The sequence below is a fragment of the Triticum aestivum genome, chromosome 4A (genome assembly GCF_018294505.1).
Source record: "Triticum aestivum cultivar Chinese Spring chromosome 4A, IWGSC CS RefSeq v2.1, whole genome shotgun sequence".
NCBI lineage: Eukaryota > Viridiplantae > Streptophyta > Magnoliopsida > Poales > Poaceae > Triticum > Triticum aestivum.
This window is the reverse complement of record NC_057803.1, coordinates 181,986,672-182,000,690: the sequence shown is the minus strand read 5'-3', so window position 1 is coordinate 182,000,690 and position 14,019 is coordinate 181,986,672. Positions and strand designations below refer to the sequence as shown.

The window sequence follows — 14,019 nt, the reverse complement described above, 5'->3', positions numbered from 1 at the left end:
TTATGCTCAATTCTATCAATTGCTCGACAGTAATTTGTTCACCCACCGTAATACTTATGCTATCTTGAGAGAAGCCACTAATGAAACCTATGGCCCCCGGGTCTATTTTCCATCATACAAGTTTCCAATCTATTTTATTTTGCAATCTTTACTTTCAATTTATATCATAAAAATACCAAAAATATTTATCTTATTATTATTATCATTATCAGATCTCACTCTTGCAAGTGGCCATGAAGGGATTGACAACCCCTTTATCACGTTGGCTGCGAGGTTCTTATTTGTTTATGTAGGTATGAGGTGACTCGCGCATGGTCTCCTACTACCTTGGTTCTCAAAAACTGAGGGAAATACTTACGCTGCTTTGCTGCATCACCCTTTCCTCTTCAAGGGAAAACCGACACACGCTCAAGAGGAAGCAACGGACGCTGAAGCTTGAATTGTCGCAAAAAGTTTTCGACAAGTTCAAGGTGTTGACTACGATAAGATTTTCTCACTCGTAGCGATGCTTAAGTCTATCCGAATCATGTTAGCAACTGCCACATTTTATGAAATCTCGCAAATGGATGTCAAAACTACATTCCTTAATGGATTTCTTAAAGAAGAGTTGTATACGATGCAACATGAAGGTTTTTGTCAATCCTAAAGGTGCTGACAAAGTGTGCAAGCTCCATCGATCCATCTATGGACTGGTGCAAGCATCTCGGAGTTGGAATATACGCTTTGATAAGGTGATCAAAGCATATGGTTTTATACAGACTTTTGGTGAAGCCTGTATTTACAAGAAAGTGAGTGGCAGCACTACAGCCTTTCTGATAAGTATATGTGAATAACATATTGTTGATCAGAAATGATGTTGAATTTTCTGGAAAGCATAAATGAGTGTTTGAAAGGAGTTTTTCAAAGAAAGACCTCGATGAAGCTACTTACATATTGGGCATCAAGATCTATAGAGATAGATCAAGACGCTTGATAAGATTTTTCAATGAGTACATGCCTTGACAAGATTTTGAAGTAGTTCAAAATGGAACAGTCAAAGAAGGAGTTCTTGCCTGTATTGCAAGGTGTAAAGTTAAGTAAGACTGAAAATATGACCACGACAGAAAATAGAAAGAGAATGAAAGTCATTCCCTATGCCTTAGCCATGGGTTCTATAAAGTATGCTATGTTGTGTACCAAACCTATTGTGTATTGATGTCTACTACACAACCTTCTTCTTGTAGACGTTGTTGGGCCTCCAAGTGCAGAGGTTTCTAGGACAGTAGCAAATTTCCCTCAAGTGGATGACCTAAGGTTTATCAACCCGTGGGAGGCGTAGGATGAAGATGGTCTCTCTCAAACAACCCTGCAACCAAATAACAAAGAGTCATTTGTGTCCCCAACACACCCAATACAATGGTAAATTGTATATGTGCACTAGTTCGGCGAAGAGATGGTGATACAAGTGCAATATGGATGGTAGATAAAGGTTTTTGTAATCTGAAAATATAAAAACAGCAAGGTAACTAATGATAAAAGTGAGCACAAACGGTATTGCAGTGCATTGAAACAAGGCCTAGGGTTCATACTTTCACTAGTGCAAGTTATCTCAACAATAATAACATAACTAGATCATATAACAATCCCTCAACATGTAACAAAGAGTCACTCCAAAGTCACTAATAGCGGAGAACAAACGAAGAGATTATTGTAGGGTACGAAACCACCTCAAAGTTATCCTTTATGATCGATCTATTCAAGAGTCCGTAGTAAAATAACACGAAGCTATTCCTTATTTTCAATCTATCCTAGAGTTCGTTCTAGAATAACACCTTAAGACGCAAATCAACCAAAACCCTAATGTCACCTAGATACTCCATTGTCACCTCAAGTATCCGTGGGTATGATTATATGATATGCATCACACAATCTCAAATTCATCTATTCAACCAACACAAAGAACTTCAAAGAGTGCCCCAAAGTTTCTACCGGAGAGTCAAGACGAAAACGTGTGCCAACCCCTATGCATAAGTTCACGGGGTCACGGAACTCGCAAGTTGATCACCAAAACATACATCAAGTGGATCACGTGATATCCCATTGTCACCACAGATAAGCACATGCAAGACATACATCAAGTGTTCTCAAATCCTTAAAGACTCAATCCGATAAGATAACTTCAAAGGGAAAACTCAATCCATTACAAGAGAGTAGAGGGGGAGAAACATCATAAGATCCAACTATAATAGCAAATCTCATGATACATCAAGATCGTGCTGAATCAAGAACACGAGAGAGAGAGAGAGAGAGATCAAACACATAGCTACTGGTACATACCCTCAGCCCCGAGGGAGAACTACTCCCTCCTCGTCATGGAGAGCGCCGGAATGATGAAGATGGCCACCGGAGAGGGATTCCCCCTCCGGCAGGGTGCCGGAACGGGTCTAGATTGGTTTTCGGTGGCTATAGAGACTTGCGGTGGCGGAAATCCCGATCTAGGTTTCTTTCTGGAAGTTTGGGGTTATATAAGAGGTGTTGGAGTCGGGAACAAGTCAGGGGGGTCCCCGAGGTGGCCACGAGGTAGGGGGGCTCGCCAAGGGGGGTAGGGCGCGCCCCCCACCCTCATGGTGGTCTCGGGACTCTTCTGGCCCATCTCCGGTACTCCATGCGCTTCTTCTAGTCCAAAAATGATCTCCATGAAATTTCAGGTCAATTGGACTTTGATTTTCCTTTTCTGCAATACTCAAAAACAAGGAAAAAACACAAACTAGCGCTAGGCTCTAGGTTAATAGGTTAGTCCCAAAAATCATACTTCCTCTGTTTGGAATTACTTGTCTCGGAAATGGATGTATCTAGAACTAAAATACATCTAGATACATCTATTTCTGCGAGAAGTAATTCCGAACGGAGGGAGTATAAAATAGCATATAAATCTCTCCCTACTAATAAAAATAAACCACAGATTGCTTACGTCGTCGGCACTTTTGCATAAAAGTCCCTTCATTTTTTAGAAATTAACCCGCAGTCCTCCTAATATGTCAAAACGAACTGGTACGGGCGATGGAAAAGAAAAAAAAGCTTACCTCCCCCGTCTCCACCTCCAGCGCGCCGCCGCAGTCGGCCCTCGCCCCTCCGCCGCATGCCGCCACCGCCCCAGCGGCTTTCCACCACCTGCGACACTCGACGCCGGCGCCGCACCTTCCCCCAACTCCTCTCTCTCCTCCTCCTTCGCCGTCACCGCTCTTCATCATCTGGGAGACTCCATCGAAATGGGCAGGCGATGCTAGAGTTCACCGGAATGGGTAGGCGGGCGGCGGGCGGCACGAGGAAGATGGCGAATCCGGGCGCGGCGTCGAGGGTTCAGGCGGCTGGTGTGGCAGCTTGGTCCGATGGAGACGGTGTCCTGCTCATCTAGAGAAAGAGAGAGAGACATGGCGTGAGGGGGAGAGGAAAGAGAGGAATAAATGAGAAGGAGAAGGGGCGCAGGGTGAGGGAGGCAGTCGCCGGCGGTGGCGCCGCTCTGCCGCTGCATCTCTCTTCCCCCACGTCCCTACTGCTACTCTTCTAACTCCATCTCTCTGCTGTCGATTCTCTGTCCGCTGCTACCTCTCCTCTCTGCTCCTTGCTGCCTGTGGCTGTCCCATCTCTCCTAGCACTGTTGTTGCTGCACTTCTTCTGAAGCTCTTCTCAAACCCGTTGATGCAGTTCTTCTCTGAACTCCAACCTGTTGTTGCTTCTCTCTCTCTCTCTCAATTTTTCTGTAATTCTATGAACCATTGTTGTGCGATTATATGATTTGTGGTATTTGCTTGAGTGAACCTGTAAGGTTTGTACCTTCTGGAAAGTGCTAGCACCTACATATTATCCATTTTTTCTAAATGTCATGAGGCATGAGCCACAATTTTTCTCAAGAACGACCCTTGGTATATATAAGGCATGCATACAATTTTAATAACACTCTTTTTTCTCTCATTTATCTGTTGGCATAGAGCATCGTATAATATAGAAGATTCATTCAAACATAGCTCTTTGAATATCGGACAAAATATTGGTTGCCTGATTTATTTATAAGAGGATTCTTCTATGTATTTAGTTACATGATTTTAATTTGATCGTCTTCTTTCAACTTTTTTTTGCTGAGTATGATATTTCCTTAGGTTCACCTTGACCTTCACTACTCTTGTGTAAGAGCTTAAGTAAATTGATGTTGTATCATCAGAATCTGTAGCCTTGCACAATTTTTTTTGTCTGTACATACACTTCAATTTCTTTCTTACACTGAAATCCCTCTTTGTCACAGGATGAATCAGAAACTGAAGATGATGATCCCATGGACACAGAAGAAGCTTCCTCTGTCCTCATCGCTGCACTGGAGTCTTTCAGCAAAGCTCTGGTGAACTTTGAAATCCAGTTTAGAGAATTGCTCATGACTTGACAGAAATCATTCTTATAAGCACATCGTTTGATTCTATTACTAGGTCAGTCAACTTCAACTACCATGTGGAAGTGGAACTATTGTTGTCTGTTAGTTAAGACAGTCGGGAACTTGATGTTGTCATTCCTGGCTATTTTATTAGGATACTGGCAGCACTTACATGCAGATATGCTTGTGATTCTAAAGATAGTACACTAGGTGATTGATGTGTGGGTCGCTCAAGTCCTGTGGGGTGCTGGGCTAAAGGTGTTCCATATACATGAACCATAAACTGGAATTGAAATTATTCTCCGCACGCACAAGTAAAACCTATGCAAAGTGAACAATCTCACAGTTGCAACTTATATTCAGTACTTCTTCATTACAACTATCGGTTTCAAAGCATTTTCTTTCTCTAATTCTGCAACTTTATAAACTGCAACTCAGTTTTGCTCACAAATGTCTTGCTCCTCATAAAACTAATTTTCTACTAACTGATTTTCGTATTTCCATTATAGTTTATTCATTACCATGGTCAAGGAATTATCAGCGTTTTTCTGACTTGGTCAACTTACCCTTGTAGTAATCTGCCATAAAAGATAGAATGTAAGGAAGGGTCTACTTTAGCAGTTGAGATCAAGTTGCTACTCCAATCTATATATGAAACCAAATCAGGTGGGCTCGATGAAAAAGAGGTAATAAGAGATGAACTCTTCCAGTATAAAAAGTTGATGGTCCTAATTAGTTTGTAGCTTATTTCTTGATCACTTTAATTTACACGACATCTCCAGGGCTTTTCGTGTTCTGTGGTAATATATTTGATTATAGTCACAGCTTACGCAAGATGATTATTTACGTTCCTAATTTATCTTCCTCTATCATGGTGGTAGGGAAACATCGCCGTTAGTTTGCCTGAGATAGAAGGACTTCACATAATTTTGTCAATAGCATTGATCAGGATATCTTTCTTCTTATTCCTTTCTATTTGTAGACAAGGAAGAACCATAGAGAATCTCGATCCTTACACTGTAGCAGTACCTGAAGCAGAGCAAACCACTGTCTCAAATTTAATAGTATATGGAAAGGAATGGTTGTTTTTGTTGCGGGTTACTCCAGGAACAAGTGCATTGTCAAGCTAGATGTTTTATATTATCCGTCCATAATCTGGATGCTTGTGTATCCTGCGACTTGGTTCATCCAGGAGATATTTGTTTTCAAACACAAGTGTGGGCTGCTTGCAGGGTAGAGCATAATTGGATTTTAAAGCCATTTATAATGTCCCGCAAAACTATAAGTTTGAACAAAGGTACATTAAGTTGTGTCACTCACATGGACAGTGTTGCCATCTATAATGCCTTACAAGTCTGAGCTCCATCACGATAATCTGGTTAGTGTGTCGCAAGTCTGCTATTTCTAACTGTACAAATTCTGCACTTATTTAGAATTTTACATGATGCGTAGATTTTTCAGAACAGAAATAAGTGAATCCTTTTAACCTGATTTTGCTATATTATTTAGTTCGAAGTTACTTTGTAAATCCCAGTTTCTCCAGTATTGTAACTCTGTGTCAAATTAAACTGGTATTTCTCTTGTGGACAACTTCAATTTGTAATGTCATGATTTTCTTTTTCAGAAACCACTTCAACTAGCCTAGGGCTATGTCTATTAGTCCTCCAGTATTTCTTGGAATGAGATAGCACATGTTTCTTCAAGTGTCTACACACTACATGAAGTAATTAAGTTTCTTATAGAAGTAGTCAAACCTGGACACCAATTTATTGGAACATTATATTTCTTATAGAAGTAGTCAAACAAGGATATCAATTTATTGGAACCATCAAGGAAGAGACATTCCTGGAGGGTCAGAAGTAATGCAATATATTCTCCCTCTTATGCCTATTTGAAATACAGTTGTAAGGTTGTACTTTGCCACTCATATTGCAGTACTCAACTGTAGCATGGATGGAGCAGGAAAGTGTGCTAAACCTTCTAACATGGACACTGCACTTGTACGAGCTACGGGCCACTATTGTTTGTCATATGGATTGTAGATGTAGTGGTAATGTACCACATTTTTCTTTTAGTAAGGATGATATTTGTACGGAGTATAACAATCTGGTTGCTGTGACCTTCCTATTGTCCGTAGAGCCAGAAGAAAAATAGAATAAAAATTTTCATTAGACAAATAATAGAATTGGTGATTGAATATCACATGGCTGTAATTTTATATCTATGTGGGAGCTTGACGTAAGAATACATGCAGAGTATACAAGTGAAAAACATTATTTATTTACAGGCGTTATTACCAGAGTTTTTTTAACAGGGAGGGATCCCGAAGCTTTATTATCATCGTAATAACATGATACATCAATATGACATCCAAGCCCTAAAGAAACAAGAAAATAGATAACAAGTCGATGGACTTTTACAAAAAAGGACCTCAAACTGAGAGACAAAAACATGATCAGGTCCTTGCGTCGGTGTAGGTTGCATCTCGCCGCCGTCAGGGACGAGCCACTTGGGGCAACGAGGTTGCTATGGCAGTATGGCTCGAGGCCATACATAGCCCTCACATAGAAGAAACAATGCCTCCATGTTAGCATAGCCCTAGAAGGAAGAAAGAGGCGCGCAGACAGACCCATCGCCTTAAAAGGTTGCACTTCAGCCTGAAGAGTCACCAGAGCGACGAACACCGCCCATCGATTGCCAAAGACCAGCTTCAGCGAGCAGCATAGCTTCATAACAATTGCTGGTGAAAATAAGCTCATATCCGATCATATATTATATTTTTGGATAAAGTTAACACCAAAGCTTCTACCGGTAAAAATTAGGGCCAGTTCGGAAGTGAAAATCCTAATGAAGTCTTGTTGACCTCAAATATTGGCTTTACAAGAAAAGACTCTTTTTTCGCAATAATGGATGAGCAAGAATTTTAGAAACCAATGTTTCATTGTTGTTTCCCATGGCAACGCACGGGCATTTTACTAGTGCATATAAAACATCCAAGGTGGATAATATAATAGCATGGAACAATCAAAAATTATAGATACGCTGGAAACGTATCATGTACCTTGCCATGAGTTTGGCAAAGGGGTACGATATTGATCCAGGAGTGGATCACTAGACAGCAGTCAAAAATATCCTTAGAAGACTAGGGAGATATTTCTCGATTATGGAGGTGACAAAAAGTTCATCGTAAAGGGTTACGATGATGCAAGCTTTGACACTGATTCAGATGACTCTAAGTCTCAATCTGGATACATATTGAAAGTGGGAGCAATTAGATAGAGTAGCTCCGTGCAGAGCTTTGTAGACATTTTTTTTTGCAAAATACATACGGCTCTGAATATGGCAGACATGTTGACTAAACTTCTCTTACAAGCAAAACATGATCACACCTTAGTACTCTTTGGGTGTTAATCACATAGCGATGTGAACTAGATTATTGACTCTAGTAAACCCTTGGGGTGTTAGTCATATGGAGATGTGAACTAATCACATAAATATGTGAATTATTGGTGTTAAATCACATGACGATGTGAACTAGATTATTGACTCTAGTGCAAGTAGGATACTGAAGGAAATATGCCCTAGAGGCAATAATAAAGTTGTTATTTATATTTCCTTATATCATGATAAATGTTTATTATTCATGCTAGAATTGTATTAACCGAAAACTTAGTACATGTGTGAATACATAGACAAAACAAAGTGTCCCTAGTATGCCTCTACTTGACTAGCTCGTTAATCAAAGATGGTTAAGTTTCCTAGCCATAGACATGTGTTGTTATTTGATGAATGGGATCACATCATTAGAGAATGAGGTGATGGACAAGACCCATCCGTTAGCTTAGCATAATGATCGTTTAGTTTTATTGCTATTGCTTTCTTCATGACTTATACATATTCCTCTGATATGAGATTATGCAACTCCCGAATACCGGAGGAACACCTTGTGTGCTATCAAATGTCACAACGTAACTGGGTGATTATAAAGATGCTCTACAGGTGTCTCCGATGGTGTTTGTTGAGTTGGCATAGATCGAGATTAGGATTTGTCACTCCATGAATCAGAGATGTATCTCTAGGCCCTCTCGGTAATGCACATCACTATAAGCCTTGCAAGCAATTTGACTAATGAGTTAGTTACGGGATGATGCATTATGGAACGAGTAAAGATACTTGCCAGTAACGAGATTAAACTAGGTATGATGATACCGACTATCGAATCTCGGGCAAGTAACATACCGATGACAAAGGGAACAACGTATGTTGTTATGCAGATTGACCGATAAAGATCTTCGTAGAATATGTAGGAGCCAATATGAGCATCCAGGTTCTGCTATTGGTTATTGACTGGAGATGTGTCTCGGTCATGTCTACATAGTTCTCGAACCCGTAGGGTCCGCACGCTTAGTGTTTGATGACGATTTGTATTATGAGTTATGTGATTTGATGATCGAAGTTTGTTTGGAGTCCCGTATGTGATCATGGACATAACGAGGAGTCTCGAAATGGTTGAGAGGTAAAGATCGATATATTGGAAGGTTATATTCGGAGACTGGAATGGTTCCGAAGTGTTTCGGGTATTTTCTGGAGTACCGGGAGGTTACCGGAACCCCCGGGGAAGTAATGGGACTTAATGGGCTTTAGTGGAAAGGAGAGAAGGGCCTCGAGGGGTGGCCGCCTCCCCCCCCCAATGGGCTGGTCCGAATTGGACTAGGAGGGGGCGGTGCCCCCCTCTTTCCTTCTCCCGTCTTCCTCCTTCCCTCCTTCTCCTAGTTGGAATAGGAAAGGGCAGGGGGGCGAATCCTACTTGGACCGGGAGTCCAAGTAGTACTCCCCCCTTGGCGCGCCCCCTTGGGCCGGCCACCTCTTCCCCCATCCTTTATATACGTGGGAGGGGGCACCCCAAAGACACAAGATCAATTGTCTTAGCCGTGTGCGGTGCCCCCCTCCACAGTTACACACCTCGGTCATATCGTCGTAGTGCTTAGGCAAAGCCCTGCGCCGGTAACTTCATCATCACTGTCGCCACGCCGTCGTGCTGACGGAACTCTCCCTCGTCCTCAACTGGATCAAGAGCTCGAGGGACGTCATCGTGCTGAACGTGTGCTGAACAGGGAGGTGCCGTATGTTCGGTGCTAGGATCGGTTGGATCGCGAAGACGTTCGACTACATCAACCGCATTACTAAACGCTTCCGCTTTCGATCTACAAGGGTACGTGGACACACACTCCCCTCTCATTGCTATGCATCTCCTAGTTAGATCTTGCGTGATTGTAGGGAATTTTTTTAAATACTGTGTTCCCCAACAGATTTCCCCCTCCTGGAGGGAAGTGTACCCGGCGGAATCGCTCTGCCAGAGAGCTAAAGTGCTCCTGCTCGGGTTCCGCCTTGAGACGGCGGAGCTTCATCCCAAAAGTCTTCTCTTGATTTTTTCTAGGTCAAAACCCTTCATATAGCAGAAGATGGGAGCCGGAGGCCTGCCAGGGGCCCCACAAGGCATCAGGGCGTGCCCAGGGGGTGGTTGCACCCTGTTGCCTTACGGGCAACTGGTGGGCCCCCTTGGTACTTCTTTGCTCCAGTATTTTTTATATATTCCATACAAATTCTCCGTAAAATTTCAGGTCATTTGGAGTTCTGCAGAATAGGTATCTTTGATGCAGCTTTTTTAGGTCGAGAATTCCAGTTGCCGGCAATCTCCCTCTTCATGTAAATCTTGCGAATTAAGAGATAAAAGGCATTAGAATTGCATCACAAAGTGTTATATTGATCAATAAATTATAAATATTAGTAGGAAAACATGATGCAAAATGGACCCCAAGCTTAGGCCTCGCTTGTCCTCAAGCGAAAGCCAAAATCGATAATCATGACCAAATGTTTAGAGAGAGAGAGAGAGAGAGAGAGAGAGGTGTCGATAAAAACCAAATACAAACATAGTAGCATCATGAACATTATCATAGAAGTAATATATATGTTGGGAAACGTTGCATGGAAAACAAAAAAAATCTACGCACACGCAATGATCTATCCATGGAGATGCATAGCAATGAGGGGGAGAGTTTGTCTATGTACCCTCGTAGACTGTAAGCGGAAGCGTTTGACAACGCGATTGATGTAGACGAACTTCTTCTAGATCCGACCAATCAAGTACCGAACGTACGGCACCTCCGAATTCTGCACACGTTTAGCTTGGTGACGTCCCTCGCCTTCTTGATCCAGCAAGTTGTCGAGGTAGTAGATGAGTTCCGTCAGCACGACGGCATGGTGACGGTGATGGTGAAGTGATCCTCGCACGGCTTCGCCTAAGCACCGCGAAAAAATGACCGGGGGTGTAAACTATGGAGGGGCGTGCCGCACACGGCTAACAATAGATGTTGTATGTTCTAGGCGCCCCCTCCCCACATATATATAGGTGGGAGGGAAGGAAAGGCAGCCAGGGGGCGCCCCAAGTAGGATCCGAATCCTACTTGGGGTTTCCCCAAGTGGCGCCCCCTTTCATTTTTCCATCGAAGAAGAAAGGAAGGGAGAAGAAGAGAAGGAAGGGGGGCGAACCCCCTCTTCTCCTTCTCCTATTCAGACATCTGCCATAGGGGGGACCACCCCTTGTGGGCTGGTGTGCTCCCCTCTCATGGCCCATATGGCCCATGTATTTCCCCCGGGGGTTCTGGTAACCCCCCGGTACTCCGATAAATACTCCATACATTCCGGAACACTTTCGGTGTCCGAATACTATAGTCCTATATATCAATGTTTACCTCTCGGCCATTTTGAGACTCCTCGTCATGTCTGTGATCTCATCCGGGACTCAGAACAACATTCAGTCACCAAATCACATAACTCATATAATACAATATCGTCATCGAATGTTAAGCGTGCGGGCCCTACGGGTTCGAGAACTATGTAGACATGACTGAGACACCTCTCCGGTCAATAACCAATAGCGGAACCTGGATGCTCATATTGGCTCCTACATATTCTACGAAGATCTTTATCGGTCGAACCATTATGACAACATATGTTATTCCCTTTGTCTATCGGTATGTTACTTGCCCGAGATACGATCGTCGGTATCTTCATACCTAGTTCAATCTCGTTACCGGCAAGTCTCTTTACTCGTTCCATAATACATCACCTCGTGACCAACTACTTATTCGTTTGCTTGCAAGCTTATGATGTGTATTACCGAGAGGGCCCAAAGATACCTCTATGATACTTAGAGTGACAAATCCTAATCTCGATCTATGCCAACTCAACAAACACCTTCAGAGATACATGTAGAACACCTTTATAATCACCCAGTTACGTTGTGACGTTTGATAGCACACAAGGCATTCCTACAGTATTCGGGAGTTGCATAATCTCATAGTCAAAGGAATATATATTTGACATGAAGAAAGCAATAACAATAAAACTGGACGATCAATATGCTAAGCTAACGGATGGGTCTTGTCCATCACATCATTCTCCTAATGATGTGATCTCGTTATGAAATGACAACTCATGTCCATGGTCACGAAACCTTAAGCATCTTTGACCAATGAGCTAGTCAAGTAGAGGCTCACTAGGGACACAATGTTTGTCTATGTATTCACACATGTATTTAGGTTTCCGATCAATACAATTCTAGCATGAATAATAAACATTTATCATGAATAAGGAAATATAAAATAACAACTTTATTATTGCCTCTAGGGCACATTTCCTTCAATATATTCATAAAACTTCTCATGATTAAGTAACAATTCATCACAATAACGAAGTATAAAGCATAAACTTTTGTGAAAACCAACAAACTATGTTTTTAGTCAATGAAACAATTACAATTCATCATATTCTCAGGAAGGGTCTCATGTGAGAGCTTTTTGTTTACCAAGTCCACATACTCAACTATCATTTAGTCTTCTATGATTGCTGACACTCGTGACATATATATGGAGGAAGAGTTTCAATCAGACACAACTAAAGATAAGGGCTTATAGTTTCACCTCCCAACTTATTTACCTCAAGCGTAATGTCAACAATAATAACTCATGATTACTAATATCCATCTGGATATATGTGCCTGGATCTTTCCCAACCACATGATTCTTGCAAAGAGAAAAATGAAAAAAGTAATAGAGAAGAACACTATTGACTTTTGCATAGAAAATAAATACAAAAAGTAAAAATAGGCCCTTCGCAAAGGGAAGCAAAGGTTATCATGCGCTTTTTATTTTAGGATGTGCAAGCTCTTAATGTAAAGGAAATAGAGTTTGAGATGAGATGGTGCTCGTGAAGATGTTGATGAAGATCGATCCTCCCGCGATGAGAGGGTTGTTGGTGATGTTGATGGCTTCGATTTCTCCCTCCCAGAGGAAAGTGTCCCCGGCGGAATTGCTCCGCCGGAGACCTATGCTACCTCTTGAGCACTGCGTTGGTTTTCCCCGAAGAGGAAGGAATGATGCAGCAAAGTAGCGTAAGTATTTCCCTCAGTTTTTGAGAACCAAGGTATCAATCCAGTAGGAGGCTACGCGCGAGTCCCTCGCACCTGCACAAAACAAATAAATCCTCACAACCAACGCGATAAGGGGTTGTCAATCCCTACACGGCCACTTACGAGAGTGAGATCTGATAGATGTGATAAGATAATATTTTTGGTATTTTTATGATGAAGATGCAAAGTAAAATAAAAGCAAAGTAAAAAAACAAAGGAAATAACTAAGTATTGGAAGATTAATATGATGAAGATAGACCCGGGGGCCATAGGTTTCACTAGTAGCTTCTCTCGAGAGCATAAGTATTCTACGGTGGGTGAACGAATTACTGTTGAGCAATTGACAGAATTGAGCATAGTTATGAGAATATCTAGGTATGATCATGTATATAGGCATCACGTCCGAGACAAGTAGACCGACTCCTGCCTGCATCTACTACTATTACTCCACTCATCGACTGTTGTCCAGCATGCATCTAGAGTATTAAGTTCATGGAAATAGAGTAACGCCTTAAGCAAGATGACATGATGTAGAGGGATAAACTCATGCAATATGATGAAAACCCCATCTTGTTATCCTCGATGGCAACAATACAATACGTGCCTTGCTGCCCCTACTGTCACTGGGAAAGGACACCGCAAGATAGAACCCAAAGCTAAGCACTTCTGCCATTGCAAGAAAGATCAATCTAGTAGGCCAAACCAAACTGATAATTCGAAGAGACTTGCAAAGATAACCAATCATACATAAAAGAATTCAGAGAAGATACAAATATTATTCATAGATAGACTTGATCATAAACCCACAATTCATCGGTCTCAACAAACACACCGCAAAAAGAAGATTACATCGAATAGATCTCCACAAGAGAGGGGGAGAACATTGTATTGAGATCCAAAAAGAGAGAAGAAGCCATCTAGCTACTAACTATGGACCCGTAGGTCTGAGGTGAACTACTCACACTTCATCGGAGGGGCTATGGTGTTCATGTAGAAGCCCTCCATGATGGATACCCCCTCCGGCGGAGCTCCGGAACAGGCCCCAAGATTGAATCTCGTGGATACAGAAAGTTGCGGCGGTGGAATTAGGGTTTTGGCTCCGTATCTGATCGTTTGGGGGTACGTAGGTATATATAGGAGGAAGGAG

The 14,019-nt window shown here is 42.1% G+C and overlaps 1 long non-coding RNA gene across 1 annotated transcript; it reads left to right on the top strand.

The window, feature by feature from the left end:
• The first annotated feature begins 3,045 nt into the window (after positions 1-3,045).
• On the top strand, positions 3,046-6,476 carry LOC123085787 (uncharacterized). Its single transcript, XR_006439911.1, has 2 exons — positions 3,046-4,457; positions 4,977-6,476. It is a non-coding gene; the product is annotated as an uncharacterized lncRNA (long non-coding RNA).
• Positions 6,477-14,019: the final 7,543 nt, after the last annotated feature.